Source organism: Phoenix dactylifera, chromosome 5 (assembly GCF_051530095.1).
Source record: "Phoenix dactylifera cultivar Ajwa chromosome 5, Ajwa_hap1_PhDact_Kaust_v1.1, whole genome shotgun sequence".
In the NCBI taxonomy this organism is placed as follows: domain Eukaryota; kingdom Viridiplantae; phylum Streptophyta; class Magnoliopsida; order Arecales; family Arecaceae; genus Phoenix; species Phoenix dactylifera.
In genome coordinates, this window is record NC_143194.1 from 13947351 (window position 1) to 13962728 (window position 15378).

The window sequence follows — 15378 nt, forward strand, 5'->3', positions numbered from 1 at the left end:
ATCTAGTTCTCATATGTATTTTGTGTTGATCATGTACTTTGTACTTTGATTGAGGAACATTGTATTTGTTTTGTTTTGGCATTATTGTACTACAATATTCCATTTTGATCAATGAAACTGAAATGTTTGTTAATTATTGTGTCTACTTATCTATTCCCATGCACCTATTTGATGATAACAAAAAGGGGGAGAAGCAAGGAAAGAGAAATAAGTTGACAAACAAGTTGAAAATTATAATAGGAAAGGGTATACATTTAAGGGGGAGCAATTTGTAACAATGAAAATATTAAAGTCTAAGATTTAAATCGAATTTCAGAATTTGGCACATACCTTTCACACCTCGATACATAATTTGAAACTCATGCTTTATCTCAAATTTTTGAAGTTTCATCTTGAATGAAATATAAAAGAAAGGGGGAGTAATTCAAAAGGTCAAATTGGAAACATTTGGATGAAATAAGGGGAGACTTCACTCTCAAATTTGAAAAGCTGAAATTCAGCAACTTGAGCCCTTCTAAAACTAATTTTTAGTTAAGTATCAATAGGCTCATACTCAGTATTTTGTAATCATCAAAAAGGGGGAGATTGAGGATGATAGTGGTATTTTGATGATTAATACAATGATTAAGAGTATGTTACAAGTTAATTTGATACATCATTAATAAGTCCGTCACTCTCGATACATTAGTATAATGAGATAAAGATACATTTCATTGATTATTAATGAGATACAATTTGCGATAGGAAAGGGATAGTGAATTCTAAATTCTAATTCGGCAAAGCTTCAAGTGAGACATACTCTTAAGTGGACAATAGTAATTTTCATTGTTTGGAGCATGTAGCACTACCATGACATATATTCAAAATTGTTTAAAGTTTATTTCATTGATTATATGGATGAATCTAACCTTAAGTTGCGGCAAAGTGTGGATTGAGTCGACCCCAAGATTGATTGAGTCGACCCCGGCACATCAAGAAACCATCTGGCACACTTCTGCAAAAATGGCACGGATGAACAGTACTTGGGTCGACCCAAGTAAAGGATGAGTCGACCCAATCCTCAAGCCTCAAGAAAACAGTTCTCTGGAAATCCTGAGTGGGTCGACCCAAATGAAACTTGAGTCGACCCAAACTTGAGTCGACCCCAAGTTAACATGAGTCGACCTAAAGGCAATGACATTCAAAAATAGGTTCTCTGGAAACCCTGAGAGGGTCGACCCAAGTGGAAGTTGAGTCGACCCAACTGAACCTTGAGTCGACCCAAAAAGTGTTGAGTCGACCCAAGTCAAGGAAGGCTGAAATACAAGGTTCTGTGGTTTCTGAGAGGGTCGACCCCAATGTTGCATGAGTGGACCCAAGTGAAAGTTGGGTCGACCCCAGTAAAAGTTGAGTCGACCCAAGCACGGGCAGAAGCATAACGGTTAGTTCTGCAGAAGTACTTTTTGACCTCCCAACAGTGAGTAACGGCTAGTTTTTGAATTCTAACCATTGGGGCTTGTCCAATGGATGAAGGAAACTATTTAAAGTGACACTATTCATCAGAGGAAACATCCTTTTGCAAAATATCAAAGCTTACACAAGAAAGACAAGTGCCCTAATCTTCTTCATCCAAGTGCTCCATTCAAGAGTTAAAAAAAGGAAGTGGTTGAGCAGACTCCAAGAGATATCAAAAGCTCTATCCACCCTTGAAGAGTGAAGCATTCTTGACGAAGAAGAGAGAAGTCTCATCAGGCGATAACTATTCTCTAAACTCTTCTTTGTAGCTTATAATTGTTATATTTGCTCATCTAGGAGCTTCAACTTTCTTCTTTCTTTTATTAATCACCTTGTAAAGGTTTGTTAGTAAGCCCGCAAAACCAACGGTGTAGGTTTATTGGTGAACCCGTAAAACCAATTGTGAAGGTTCGTTGGTGAGCCCGTAAAACCAACAAAGGTTATTGGTGATCCCGGAAAATTAAAGTGTAAAGGTTTTTGGATTGTGAGCCTGGAAAACAATCCAACTGTAATCCGAGGGATTATAGTGAATTCTCAAGGGGTCGCTTGGGGAGTGGACGTAGGTGCTTAGGAGAGCACCGAACGACTATACTTCTTGTGTGTTTGTATTGTGCATTGTTCTAATTTCACTCACTCATCAATCAACTAAAGTAAGATAGCAATAACTTAGAAAAACCAATTCACCCCCCCCCCCCCCCCCCTCTTGGCTTGTCACCTTGGGCAACACTTCTTAAAAAGCAAATATGAACAATATAAATAATGTAGAGTTAGAAGCCCTCAAACAGATTTTGGAAGAGGAAGAAGGGGCTTCTCGAACTCTGAGTCTCCTCTTTGAATGCACTGATGATCTGATGTCAGAGGAGAGCCTTGAATGCAAAGGAAACGTTTGTTGGATGGAGTTCAATGCGCTTTTTCCTTCTTTCTCTTGTATTTACCCTTGAGAGCCTTTGGTAGGTGGAAAACCCTTTTTGTTTGAATGGAATAGCTCTCTTGATGTCTATTACTGTTCACTCTGGCTATTTAAGCAGTCCACTTTGAAAACTAGCCGTTAGACACCATTTTGTGGCCGTTCTGCACAATCTGCAACTCCTGATAATGTATCCGTTAGGGTCGGAGTCGACTCGCTCGATCTGGAGTCGACTCGGCTATTGCTGGAGTCGACTCATACTTTACTGGAGACGACTCACCCACTGTTCAGGATTTGAATTAAAGTGCTGTCCCGTTCTGGAGTCGACTCGGCCAACCTTGGAGTCGACTCGCCAATGTCTGGAGATGACTCGGCCCTCCGAAGACGACTCATTCTCAGGGTTCCAGAGATCTGTTTTTCTGCATTTCTTTCTCCAGTCGACTCAGATCATCTTGGAGTCGATTCGGCTCTCAGAGCCCGAAAACTGATCCTCTGTGTTTGGAGTTGAACTGCCTCGGAGTCGACTCGGATTTTGTTGGGGTCGACTCGGCTGACTTAAGAGTCGACTCGGGAGCACTTGGAGTCGGCTCGGCTCTCAGGATCCGAAAACTGTTTCTCTATGTTTTGAGTTGAACTGTCTCGGAGTCGACTCGCACTTTGTTGGAGTCGACTCGGCTCTCAGGATCCAAAAACTGTTTCTCTGTGTTTTGAGTTGAACTGTCTCGGAGTCGACTCGCACTTTGTTGGAGTCGACTCGGCTCTCAGGATCCGAAAACTGATCCTCTGTGTTTTGGCTTGAACTGCCTTCTAGTCTTGCTTTCCTCTGAGAGTCGACTCGTACTTAACTAGGAGTCGACTCGCCAAACTTCGGAGTCGACTCGTAACCTTCTGGAGTCGACTCGGTTGCAGGATCTGAAATACATTATTCTGTCTTTCTTCTGTTACCCTTTGGAGTCGACTCGGAAACGTCGGGAGTCGACTCGGCAACCATCGGAGTCGACTCGAACCCTTCTGGAGTCGACTTGCTGACAGGGTCTGAAAATCAACTTTCTGTCTTTCTGTCAGTTCTCAGTCGGAGTCGACTCGTAGTGTACCGGAGTCGACTCGAGCATGTGCTAGAGCTTCTGAAACACTTGGAGTCGACTCGTAATCTTCCGGAGTCGACTCGAGCTTCAGACTTTGGTTCAAACTGAGTTCCATACTTAGCCAAAATCTATTGAACCAAAGCTAGAGACACTTAAACATAAATTTACAAATATTTACTGAAACACTAGATTGAATTCATTAGTATAAGATACACTCAAATGCTTTAAGCTCATCAAAATCAAATAGGGTTATAATCAATCACTCCACATGGTGGATTGCCCCTCACTAAGAGAAGATCCAAAAGGGGTTGTCGTTTTGATCTTTTACTCTTTTAATATAAGAGCTCCTGCTCTGATACCACTTGTTGCCCAAGAAGACAACCCAAGAGGGGGGGGGGTGAATTAGGTTTTAAGTAATAATTACAAATTAAAACTTAATGAGTAACTAATTAAGATTATTGCAGGCAGATTAATTAGATTACTAGTAGTAGTGAGTGGAGAGGATGGAAGAGACAATGAACCAATTACAAACACAAGAGATTTTATAGTGGTTCGGAGCTAACCCTTGCTCCTACGTTCACTCCCCAAGCTTCACTTGGGAGTTCACTATAATTCCTAGGATTACAGCCGGTTGTTTTACAAGTTCACAACCCAAGTTGTTATTTTCACGAGATCACAACGAACTCGGTCGGTTTTCACAGGCTCACCGACTAGAACCACCCGATTGTTTTCCCGGGATCACAATCGAACCCTTACACCGTTGGTTTTTAACTTCGGCTCACCAACAAACCTTACAACCCTTGATTCAATCCCCTGATTGAATCAAGTAAGAAAATAGTTTGGAAAAAATTACAAGGAGAGCTTCTTAATAAGCAAATATTAAACAATATGAAAAGAGAAGAGTTAGAAGCCCTCAAACAGATTTTGGAAGAGGAAGAAAGGGGCTTCTCGAACTCTGAGTCTCCTCTTTGAATGCGCTAAAGATTTGATGTCAGAAGGAGAGCCTTGAATGCGAAGGAAAGAGTTTGTTGGATGGAGTTCAATGCGCTTCTTCCTTCTTTCACTTGTATTTACTCTTAAGAGCCTTTGGTAGGTGGAAATCCCTTTTTGTTTGAATGGAATAGCTCTCTTGGTGTCTACTACTGTTCACTCTGACTATTTAAGCAGTCCCCATTGAAAACTAGCCGTTAGACACCAATTTGTGGCCGTTCTGCATAATCTGCAACTCCTGACAATGTATCCGTTAGGGTCGGAGTCGACTCGCTCGATCTGGAGTCGACTCGGCTATTGCTGGAGTCGACTCATGCTTTACTGGAGACGACTCGCCCGCTGGTCAGGATTTGAATTAAAGTGCTATCCCGTTCTGGAGTCGACTCGGCCAAACCTGGAGTCGACTTGCCAATATCCGGAGATGACTCGGCCCTCTGGAGACGACTCGTTCTCAGGGTTCCAGAGATCTATTTTTCTGCATTTCTTTCTCGAGTCGACTCGGATCATCTTGGAGTCGACTCGGCTCTCAGACCCCAAAAACTGATCTTCTGTCTTTGGAGTTGAACTGCCTCGGAGTCGACTTGGATCGTCTTGGAGTCGACTCGACTCTCAGAGCCCGAAAACTGATCCTCTGTCTTTGGAGTTGAACTGCCTCGGAGTCGACTCGGATCGTCTTGGAGTCGACTTGGCTCTCAGAGCCCGAAAACTGATCCTCTGTCTTTGGAGTTGAACTGCCTCGGAGTCGACTCGGATCGTCTTGAAGTCGACTCGGCTCTCAGAGCCCGAAGTTGGTTCTCTGACTTTTAGTCTTGCTTTCCTCTGAGAGTCGACTCGGACGTAACTCGGAGTCGACTTGCCAAACTTCGGAGTCGACTCGTAACCTTCTGGAGTCGACTCGGTTGCAGGGTCTGAAATACATCGTTCTGTCTTTCTTCTGTTACCCTTAGTAGTCGACTCGGAAACGTCGGAAGTCGACTCAGCAACCATCGGAGTCGACTCGAACCCTTCTGGAGTCGACTCGCTGACAGGATCTGAAAATCAACTTTCTGTCCTTTTGTCAGTTCTCAGTCGGAGTCGACTCGTAGTGTACCGGAGTCAACTCGAGCTTGTGCCAGAATCTCTGAAACACTTGGAGTCGACTCGCAAGCTTCTGGAGTCGACTCGAGCTTCAGACTTTGGCTTAATTGTGTTCAACACTTAGCCGAATAATCTTGAACAACAGCTCGATGCTTTTAAAGATAAATTCATATATATTTGCCTGAAACTCTAGATTGAATTCATTAGTATAACTTAAAATATACTCAAATGCTTTGAGCTCATCAAAATCAAATAGGGGTATAACCAATCACTCCACACATTCACTATTGAGGGTTTTCCCAAATTAAAGGAACGACAGCAACAATATCAAAGATGAGAGGTACAACAACATTGCAAAATTAGGAATTATGATTTGAAACATTAAGACTTCTGTATGTGTGGATTTGAAAAAGTACCACAAACTTTTGGTATGCAGTGATGCTTTGCAGTGTCCTTGTTGTTTACAAGAATGCATTTTTCCCAATTTAAATAGGTCATTATATGATTGTTTAGTGGACCTTATATGTCTAATTTAAGACCTTGCATTAGATGTTGATATGCTAAAATGGTCATGATATATTTTTTTATGGACCCTTTATATCTATCTGGTTTAGGGTCTTGCATTGGATGCTGATATGCTAAAAATTTTGCTATATAATGATTTAATAGCTTGCTGCTGTATATGCTATTGGATGCTGTTATGGGGGAATTGAGCCGCCATGCCCCACGTGATCGGCACGCGTATCCAGGAAAGCTACAGCTGCCCTATGATCCAGCACTCCGACCCCGAGTCGGACCTCCTCGGCTCCGCAGCCCGACCCCGGGTCGGCTGCCCTATGATCCAGCACTCCGACCCCGAGTCGGACCTCCTCGGCTCCGCAGCCCGACCCCGGGTCGGCTGCCCTATGATCCAGCACTCCGACCCCGAGTCGGACCTCCTCGGCTCCGCAGCCCGACCCCGGGTCGGCTGCCCTATGATCCAGCACTCCGACCCCGAGTCGGACCTCCTCGGCTCCGCAGCCCGACCCCGGGTCGGCTGCCCTATGATCCAGCATTCCGACCCCGAGTCGGAGATCTTTTGATAACGACAGGCTATTCTCCAGAGGCACGCCGCGGCCTCCTGCTCCACTACTCCCTGCAACGGCTGTACCCGATGCTGCCCACGATCTCCTGTATCAACCGTACAAAGCGGAGCTCCACTACGCCCTGCCATGACCGTACCCAGCGCTGCTCCACGACGCCCCGTAACGGCCATGTCAGTGGCCATTCTATCGTGCCCCACGACGACAAACCCCCCTGAGAGACCTCCCAGCCAGGTATATATGCGGCTGGGGGGAGAAGGGGGGGGTAAGCAATACCTCCCAGAGCACTCTCTCCCACTTGTGATTATCATCTCTCCTCCTCCAATCTCCTCTGACTTGACCGTCGGAGGGCCATCACCACCCTGGTGGTGGTGCAAGGCTTGTTTGCAGGTTCCTTGGCGGAAGGTGGAGCGCAACCAGCACCAACCAAGACAACTCAGGCGGAACCCCGTTCACACCGTCGTGTCAATCGTTCTCGGTTTGGACCACCAGCAACAGTTGGCGCTAGAGGAAGGGCCCCGGCCACGCACAGACCTTCCCGCTGGGGGGGCTGTGTTGTGGGATGGGGTTCCCAGTTTAGTCCCACATCGGATAATCAGCGGAAAGGTCTGTGCCTTAAATGGGGGGTGCAAACACCTCTTCTCACCGAGGGCCCTTTTGCGGGACAAAACCGTGAGGGTAGGAGGCAACCTCCGCGGACCCCCGCGCCGGCAGGGCTCGGGACTGTCATTGGGCCACGGCCCTGGGCGACCTCCCGCAGACCCGAAGCGGCAATCCCAGAGCGGACAATACCTCGGGGAGGACGCGGATGCTTTTCCTGCTCGTCCGGTGTGCGGGCTGGTGTCGGGGTTCCGACCCCACATCAGATGCTTATGGAGAAAATCTACTTCATGGATGAGTGAAGAAAAGTCCTTCTAATTTAAGTACTTTTGCCCTGGATATAAATGCAGCAGAATCTTTAAAAACTGCCAGATAAAGTCATCATAGCTTGCTAGGCACTATTTAGAAAAGTTAAGGATCAATCCTAGTTTTAAGGCCAAGGAGCTATAGGATGATGTTCATAAGAATCTAATTGTCAATTTCATAATATACCAGTGCTATAGGGCAAAAGGGAGGACACTTGAGAAAATTCAAGGATCTTATAAGGTGCAATATATAAGAAGCCTGACTATGCTCAAGAATTTAGAAGGTCAAACCTTAGCAGTACTATTGCTATGCATGTATGGAGGGCACAAGTTAAGATAAAATCTATTTTCCAAAGATTTTATGTATGCTTTGATTCATGCAAGAAGGGATTTCTTGTTGGTTGTAGGCCCATATTATGTTTAGATAGGTGTCTCCTTAAGTCAACTTGCCAGGGACATCTTTTGGCAGCAGTTGGAAGAGATGGCAATGAGGGGATATTTTCTATTGCTTGGGCAATAGTAGAGACAGAAATAAGAAAGTCATGGGAGTGATTTCTAAATTTTCTCCAAGAGGACATTAGTTTCACACAGGAGAAAGGTTGAGGGGATATTTCCTATTGCTTGAGCAAGTAGGGCAGAAACAAGAAAGTCATGGGAGTGGTTTCTAAATTTGCTCCAAGAGGACATTAGTTTCGTATAGGAGAAAGGTTGGGTGCTCATATCAGACCAGCAAAAAGTAATGGTCTAAATTACTTGAATTGTTTGTCTTATTTTGATAAGTTTGCTTATTACGATTACACCACTACAAAAGAAGGAATAACTCCCGGCGCTTTTTTTTGTCTCTACCGACGCTTATAAGCGTCGGCGAATTCCCAGCCCACGCGACCCAAAGCGTGGGTCAGACGTCGGGCAGGTGGGCGTGGGTCCGGTTTTTGCCGACGCTAATAGAAAGCGTCGGCAAAAACAGGGATTTGCCGACGCTAATGAAAGCATCGGCAAAAACGGCTTTCCCGACGCTTTAAAGCGTCGATAAGCCTAATACAGTTTGCGTTTTCGCCGACGCTTTAAAGCGTCGGGAAAAACAGATTTCCCGACGCTTTAAAGCGTCGATAAAGACCAATCCAGTTTGCGTTTTCGCCGACGCTTTAAAGCATCGGGAAATCTGTTTTTCCCGACGCTTTAAAGCGTCGATAAAGCCCAATACAGTTTGCGTTTTCGCCGACGCTTTAAAGCGTCGGGATTGCTATTTTTTTTAAAAAAAATAAAAATACGAATGTAAATTATAAAGGTCAAAATACTGAGAAAGATCAATAGGAGTTACAATATGTATGTACAGTAACATCTAAAATTGATCACACGTTAAGTGGAAAAAAATATTGAGAGCCACTGTTGAAGCATCAACATCTTTCTGAGTTAATATAGTTTATAGCCAGAGTATAACTAATCCTTTCTACTATAAAACAGAGAACAACAGTGAGAAACAACTGAATGGAACAATCAAAATTTTGAACTTCAAGTAAATGGGATGTTATCAAACTACTCACCACAGCAAAAAAGAGATGGAGAAATATGACCACAAGTGAGAACTGAAATGCTGAATATGCCCAAACATACTCTCTGCGTGCTGCAAAAATAAAAATAAAAATAAATTGTGGTCTAAGAATTCAAGGCAACTAATTATTGCAATCGCTCTGATAAACTTGATTACCTAAGACAACTGAAAGCACTGATCCCAACAGGCCCAAGGTTAATGAAAATGGTGCAGCAATCATAATTGCATGAGATCTCATCTCATTAACCTATGATAGAGGAAAAACCAATTATCAACATGATGTCAAGAAAGAAAGGATGAAGAAGAAGTACACATGACAATACATATAACTAAATCTAAAAGTCTGGATGTATCATGCTATAAGAGAATGAATGGTAAACAGTAGATTCAGGAATCCAGATTTAAACATTTGACAAAGACAGCATTTTGCAGTCTCTGTTTAGGAATTCAATTAATCTCACTTCAGTTGCATGCCCTTTAGATGGCAAATACTGCTTTGAGTGAGTGAGACAGAGAGAGAGATGCCCTTTATCCAACATTAACCTTTGGATAGTGCATGTGCCATGCACCACAATTCTGCAAGAATATTTACCTTGCTGCCACCATGGCATGACTTCTGATGCACATGAATGGATAGAAAATCAACCTGGCTGCTAGCTCTCACATACACACTTTTATATACAGAGAGTTGAATAAGAATTTTATTAGGATGATTAAAAGCATAAGCCTATTAACACAAAACCAAAGATGGAGCACCTAAATTGAAAATCCACACCATTAAATATGATTTACAAGACCTAAAACATATAGATACCAAAAATCAAATGATTTGGAGATTTCCTACTTATGCATCAAATGGTCATGAAATTGGCAATGGAAATGCAACATCTCAACATGCTGATATGATTTGTGGTTTTGAAGAATCCACTTTTAAAGATTTTTTTTAAACATGATTTAAGATCTTTAAAAGATGATTAATGGACCAGACATCGATTTTTGTGACCTAAGATACAATGACCTAAGATACATTTTAGCACGTTGACTTTACCAGTAACATCCATTTTGTCTGTTACCAAAAAAAAAAAAAAATCCACTTTTGTTGTTATTTGATACATAGGTAAGAAGCTCCAAAAGCATATAATTATTTTGATATTTTAAATATTAGGGGTTATAATTAACAATGCTGATCCTCAATCTTTTAGAATTTTAAATATGAGAGATCATAATAAATCAGTTATTTTTTTTTTAAATTAAAAGCTAACATGTTTATATTTTAGACTCTTCTCACTTATTTATTTTATTTGACAGCAGTTTATCATTAATACATAAATTCGAACATAATTGACCTTTTCCAAACAACTTTAGGAAATCTTAAATTTTCAACCTTTCTGAAAGCCAAATCCATCAAGTATCTCATGCTGAAATTCTTTGGAGAAACTGACTTTGGCTAAAATTTAATTCTGACACTTACATGAACTAGAAGGTTGGGCCACTATTATGCTTAACTTATATAACCATCTTTGATGGTACTTGACATTTTATAAGTTGCGGAGTTGAGGCAATGCTTTTAGCAAATGTAGTAAAGCTTAAATTGAATTTCTCCAATAATAAATTTCCTAATCATTATGTTTCACAAAAATGCATCTTTTTTTTTGCATAAAAATCTTTCTCTAAGTTTTCTGCATTTGCAATAGCAGCATATGTAAATCACAGTGATACGAACAACAGGTATTTGTTTCTTCCATAATAAAATTTCAGTTGATAGATCATTCGGCCAACCCTTGTATTACCTGGTGGTATCAAGTGCTACCGCCTCGGCATCCATGGAAGACAATAAATTATTGTTTCCTAGACTGACTACCAATAGATCTCACTTCTACCAAAGACAAATCATATCTGTTCGGTTGCCTTCGTTCTGCATAAGTTAGAGATCTAGATCACATAATTATCACCTAATATAGCTAGATAACCCAGCATATGGATGCTCAGCTCATCAGTGCTCACTTTCACTCAACTGCCCTAAAATTTTGTGCAATGGGATAAAAACTGGTATCTAATTAGCCTTCCAAGAGAATGTAAGAATGTAAATTTTCAAGTCCTGGAGTTAATCATATGCATCTTAAGCTCATATCCACTGAGAGGTTCTATTTTTTCCCCTAATACATTATTGTCAACCTCAAAAGGTTGCAAGGCTACTGTCAATTAGTTGTATGCACCCTCCATTTCAACATTTCCTCACATAATGTGGTTTTGCGGTTAGAATTGGAGAGTTCATATAGGAAAACTATGAAAAGAACCTTCTATTAAGAAAGAGCAGGATTCAAGAAGGTGATAGCTGACCTGTCCATCTTAAATAACAACGAAAAATTGAAAAGAGAAGCATCTTAAATAGCTGACCTGTCCATCTGCTATTATAAGAAGAACATGATATTGGCCACCACTATTATCTACAATGCCGATGGCTGTTTCAATTATTGGTGCAAAGGATGTTGGTCCTGTCAAGAAGGTCCAGAGTCATGACCAAATAGGAACTTCACAATGATCTATATGAGGTTGACAAAAAAATAGCATGTAAGTAAGAGCATCGTACAGACCAGCTAATCGAAGATGTGGAACTAATTCTTTATATCTTTGTAGTGCTTCCTCAAAGCCATTACATGGTCGGTTCTCTGGATAAAAACTGAATACCTCCTGATCATGTGTGGATGCTGCAATATAGAAACAATAACAAGAATCCCCAGAATGTTTTAGAAAGGTAACCTTGAAATTTGTAGCAAAATTAAGTAGACCTTTTTCTACAAGCTAGAGCGACACTAACCATCTCCGAATCCAAAGCAAGGAATAAGATTATCCTCATCAAAAGCAGATAGAGTTCTTCCAATAATTGATAATGCCTGCTCATATGGGTTTGGAGTATGCCCAATGTCATGCAAACATCGGCGGTTGAAAGAAACTCTGCCTGGTAACAGTGTAGGATTCACGAATAAGGATTTTAAAAGTTTCTAAGGCTAAACTTTACACAACCTTTTCTAAGATATGAATACCTAGCAGAAATACTGAGGTGGAAGTAATCAGCATTACTTATAATTCTCTTTCTGTTTTACATTCTCTCCCATATATTATCCAAAAATCTAGAGCATGCAACAGGAATAGTCCATTCATGTACTAGTTCAAACAAGCATTATATAGATATTTAACTAGTGGAAAAAATCAGCTAATGCCACAGATAAAGTAGGATCCTAGACCTAATATAAAAATCTGTTGGTTGCTTCAGAAAGTTTGATTCTGGCAGTTTGATATAGCCTTTTCATATGCAGCATTTTCTTCTTGCAGAGTGGCAGCTCTTAATTGTGCCTACGGAAAATCTCAATGTTAAATTAGGTACATAAAACAAGAAGGTATGGGGGAAAAAAGAAACCAAAGTTATGCTCACGACAAGTTCTAGGCAACCGGTCCGGATGCAAACTATAGCAACAAAAACGAACACGCAACGCAGAATAAGAAGCCGTAATCAAAATGAATGAAACCTGAATAAATGCAAAGGATTGATATGGCAGAACAATTGCTGATTTTATTTCCCGCATAATATTCAGATTGGTCTTTCCTTTTCACTTAAAGAATAATCTTTTTGAAGCGTTCTTGAGAATTCTTTGAATAACATAATTTTATCAACTAATCACTCACACACACAGAGAGGGAGAGAGAGATCTGATGTTGTCCGATCCAATGCCCCAAACCCCAAACAAAGAAATTTAACGAAAGAAAGGCGTACATAGATTTCACGAGATCCCTACAAATGCAACAGAGTATACACGAAATTGAAAAGGGGGGATGGAATTAAATGGAATTTTGTATGGTATATAAATTGATTTGGGGAATGGACGGAGGAGGGATCAGACATACTTGTTCTCGGGTGGCGGAGTGGGAGTTGAGTTGGAGGGCGAGGGCGGCGTTGGAGGTGAGGGTGTGAGCATGGAGGTGGGGGAGGCGCTGAGAGATGTGTGCGGGAGGTATCCGGAGCCGTAGATCCTGGATCGAGCGCCTCAGGGAGGCCGCCTTCTGGTCCAGCTCCAGCGCGTACTGCTGCTGCTCCGGCGTGAACACCACAGGCAGCCGCTCCTCCTCCTCCTCCTCCCCGCCCTGCCCGCTCCCTCCCACCACGTCCGCCGCCCACCTGCAATAAAATGCCGGAGAGGAGGAAGGAGGAGCGGAGCTTGCCGTCGGATGTCGCTCGGCGCCGGAGAGCACAGGGGTCGGCCGCTCGTCGTCGGAGAGGAGGGAGGAGGAGAAGACCTTTCCGTCGGACGTCGCTCGGCGCCGGAGAGGACAAGGGTGGGCAGTTCGTCGCCGGAGAGGAGGAAGGAGGAGAGGAGCTAAGGCTTGAGATCGGGATGCAGAATGAGGAGGGGAACGGCCCGCTTGTTTTTTTGTTGTGAATTTGAGTTCTGACGACGCGTATACGCGTCGTGTTAGGCCAAAATCTACCACGACGCTAATTAGCGTCGTCTATGCCCGACGCTTTTGCAAAGCGTCGGCATATGTTGGGGCTGGACCGAAAATCGCCGACGCTTGTAAAAAGCGTCGGCAAAAAAGGGTCGGTGAAACCCCATTTTCTTGTAGTGCACTGACATGTGCTTTTTGTTACAATGCAGGGTTTGGTTCCACACTTCCAGCAAGTTTTGAGAGAGGATGGGCATAGGTTTTTTATGAGACACATACATAGCAATTTTCAGAAGAAGCATAAAGGCAAGGTTCTTAAAAATATACTATGGGGAGTAGCGCTTGCCTATATAGCACAAGAGCATGAGGCTGCACTAAGTAAAGAAACTAAGTAAAGAGGCCTACAAGGATGTTGAAAATAATAAGGATGTTTCTCCTCAAACAAGGGCTAGAGCATTCTTCACAAAGAGAGCATGTAGTGATATTGTACAAAATAACATGTTAAAATGTTTTAACTCATACATCTTAAAGAGATTATAATCCTTATGAGGATTACGTTAAGACAAAAAAGGGAAGGGTTGAAGAATTACAGTGGTCTCACATATCCTGATATTCAAGCAAAGGTAGAGAAAGCCAAGGGGGACAACAACCACTATATTTTAACCTAATAGGAATAATGGCTATGAAATGAGGTATAGGTTGATAGTTGGATTGTGGATCTAGCAAAAGGGATCTACAGCTGTAGGGCATGGCAGCTTAGTGGAATCCCATGCCCCCACATGTAGTGACAGTTATATGGTTCAATAGACCAAGTGTGGAAGATTATGTCGTACATTGATTCAGAACCAAAACTTATATGAAGATATATGATGCTACAAGAAAACTCATCTTTTCCAGCACTTTTTATAATCTTTACCGATGCTTATAAGCATCAGTTAAAGTTCCGGCGATGCAAATCAAAGCGTCGCAAAAGCATCGGCGATACTGGAGTGGCTAGATGAAAGCGTCGGCAAAAAAAATACTCTATTCAGATGCTTATAAGCGTCGTTGTAAATATTTTTTGTTAAAAAAAATTATTTACAAATCTTTGGGCGCCTTGAGGACGGCTTATAAGCCCTGATCGGTCGGAGGCGACGAAGAAGAAGAGGAAGAGGCAAGGGAGGGGGCTCCATTTCCATCACTATTCTGAAATCTATTGGAGAGCTTGTACCCGGTCATCTCCGGCATCTAGTAAACCCAAATCTTATATTCACATATTAATCATAAGGAAAAATATATTTGATACATATAGCTTAAAAAGATTTAAATAAATGGCCATACCTAGCCCAGGAGCTCCAGAGCTCTCTTCCCGCTATCCACAGCCGTCACTGCAAAAGAGAGAGAGAAAAAAATTCAATCAAAATTTGTTCTCTGAAACTATATTATTTATCTAAAAAAAAGAAAGGAAAGAGAAAAAGAAGATGAAGAGAGGCACCTACAGGACTTTGGACCGAGACTACCAAGGTAGGATCATGGTGCATCCCCAGTACCATGGAGAAATCTGAAAATCCCTCCGATCAATGAAGCGATCGTCGACGGCGAGGACGTGCGGCTCTTCGCCGGTGCTCTTACACCCTCTCTCCGTCGCCATCCCCTATTCTCCTCCATCGCCATCCCCTCTCCGCCGGATCGAAACCCTAAAACGAAGTAGAAATATAAATAGAGGGAGGGGAGTGAGAGAGAGAGGAGGAGGATGAGAGAAGAAAAGGACTGTCACTTTTCTTTAGGGCTGGAGCATCTCCTCCCCCTATTTGGAGTTGGACCATGGCCATGGCTCCGGATTAGGGGTTAGGGATAAAGAGGGCGG

At 42.4% G+C, this 15378-nt stretch overlaps 1 protein-coding gene across 1 annotated transcript in view; it reads right to left on the reverse strand.

Annotated features, from left to right (window-relative positions):
* The window catches only part of LOC148703400 (uncharacterized), a 39468-nt gene extending 25976 nt beyond the window's left edge, over nucleotides 1-13492 (reverse strand). Inside the window, exons 1-6 of the mRNA XM_089930692.1 lie at nucleotides 12996-13492; nucleotides 11911-12051; nucleotides 11687-11800; nucleotides 11490-11587; nucleotides 9249-9339; nucleotides 9085-9164 (exon numbers count right to left, since the gene is read on the reverse strand). The gene's annotated coding sequence lies outside the window, so the exon portion shown is untranslated. The remainder of the gene's footprint in view (nucleotides 1-9084; nucleotides 9165-9248; nucleotides 9340-11489; nucleotides 11588-11686; nucleotides 11801-11910; nucleotides 12052-12995) is intronic.
* Nucleotides 13493-15378: the final 1886 nt, after the last annotated feature.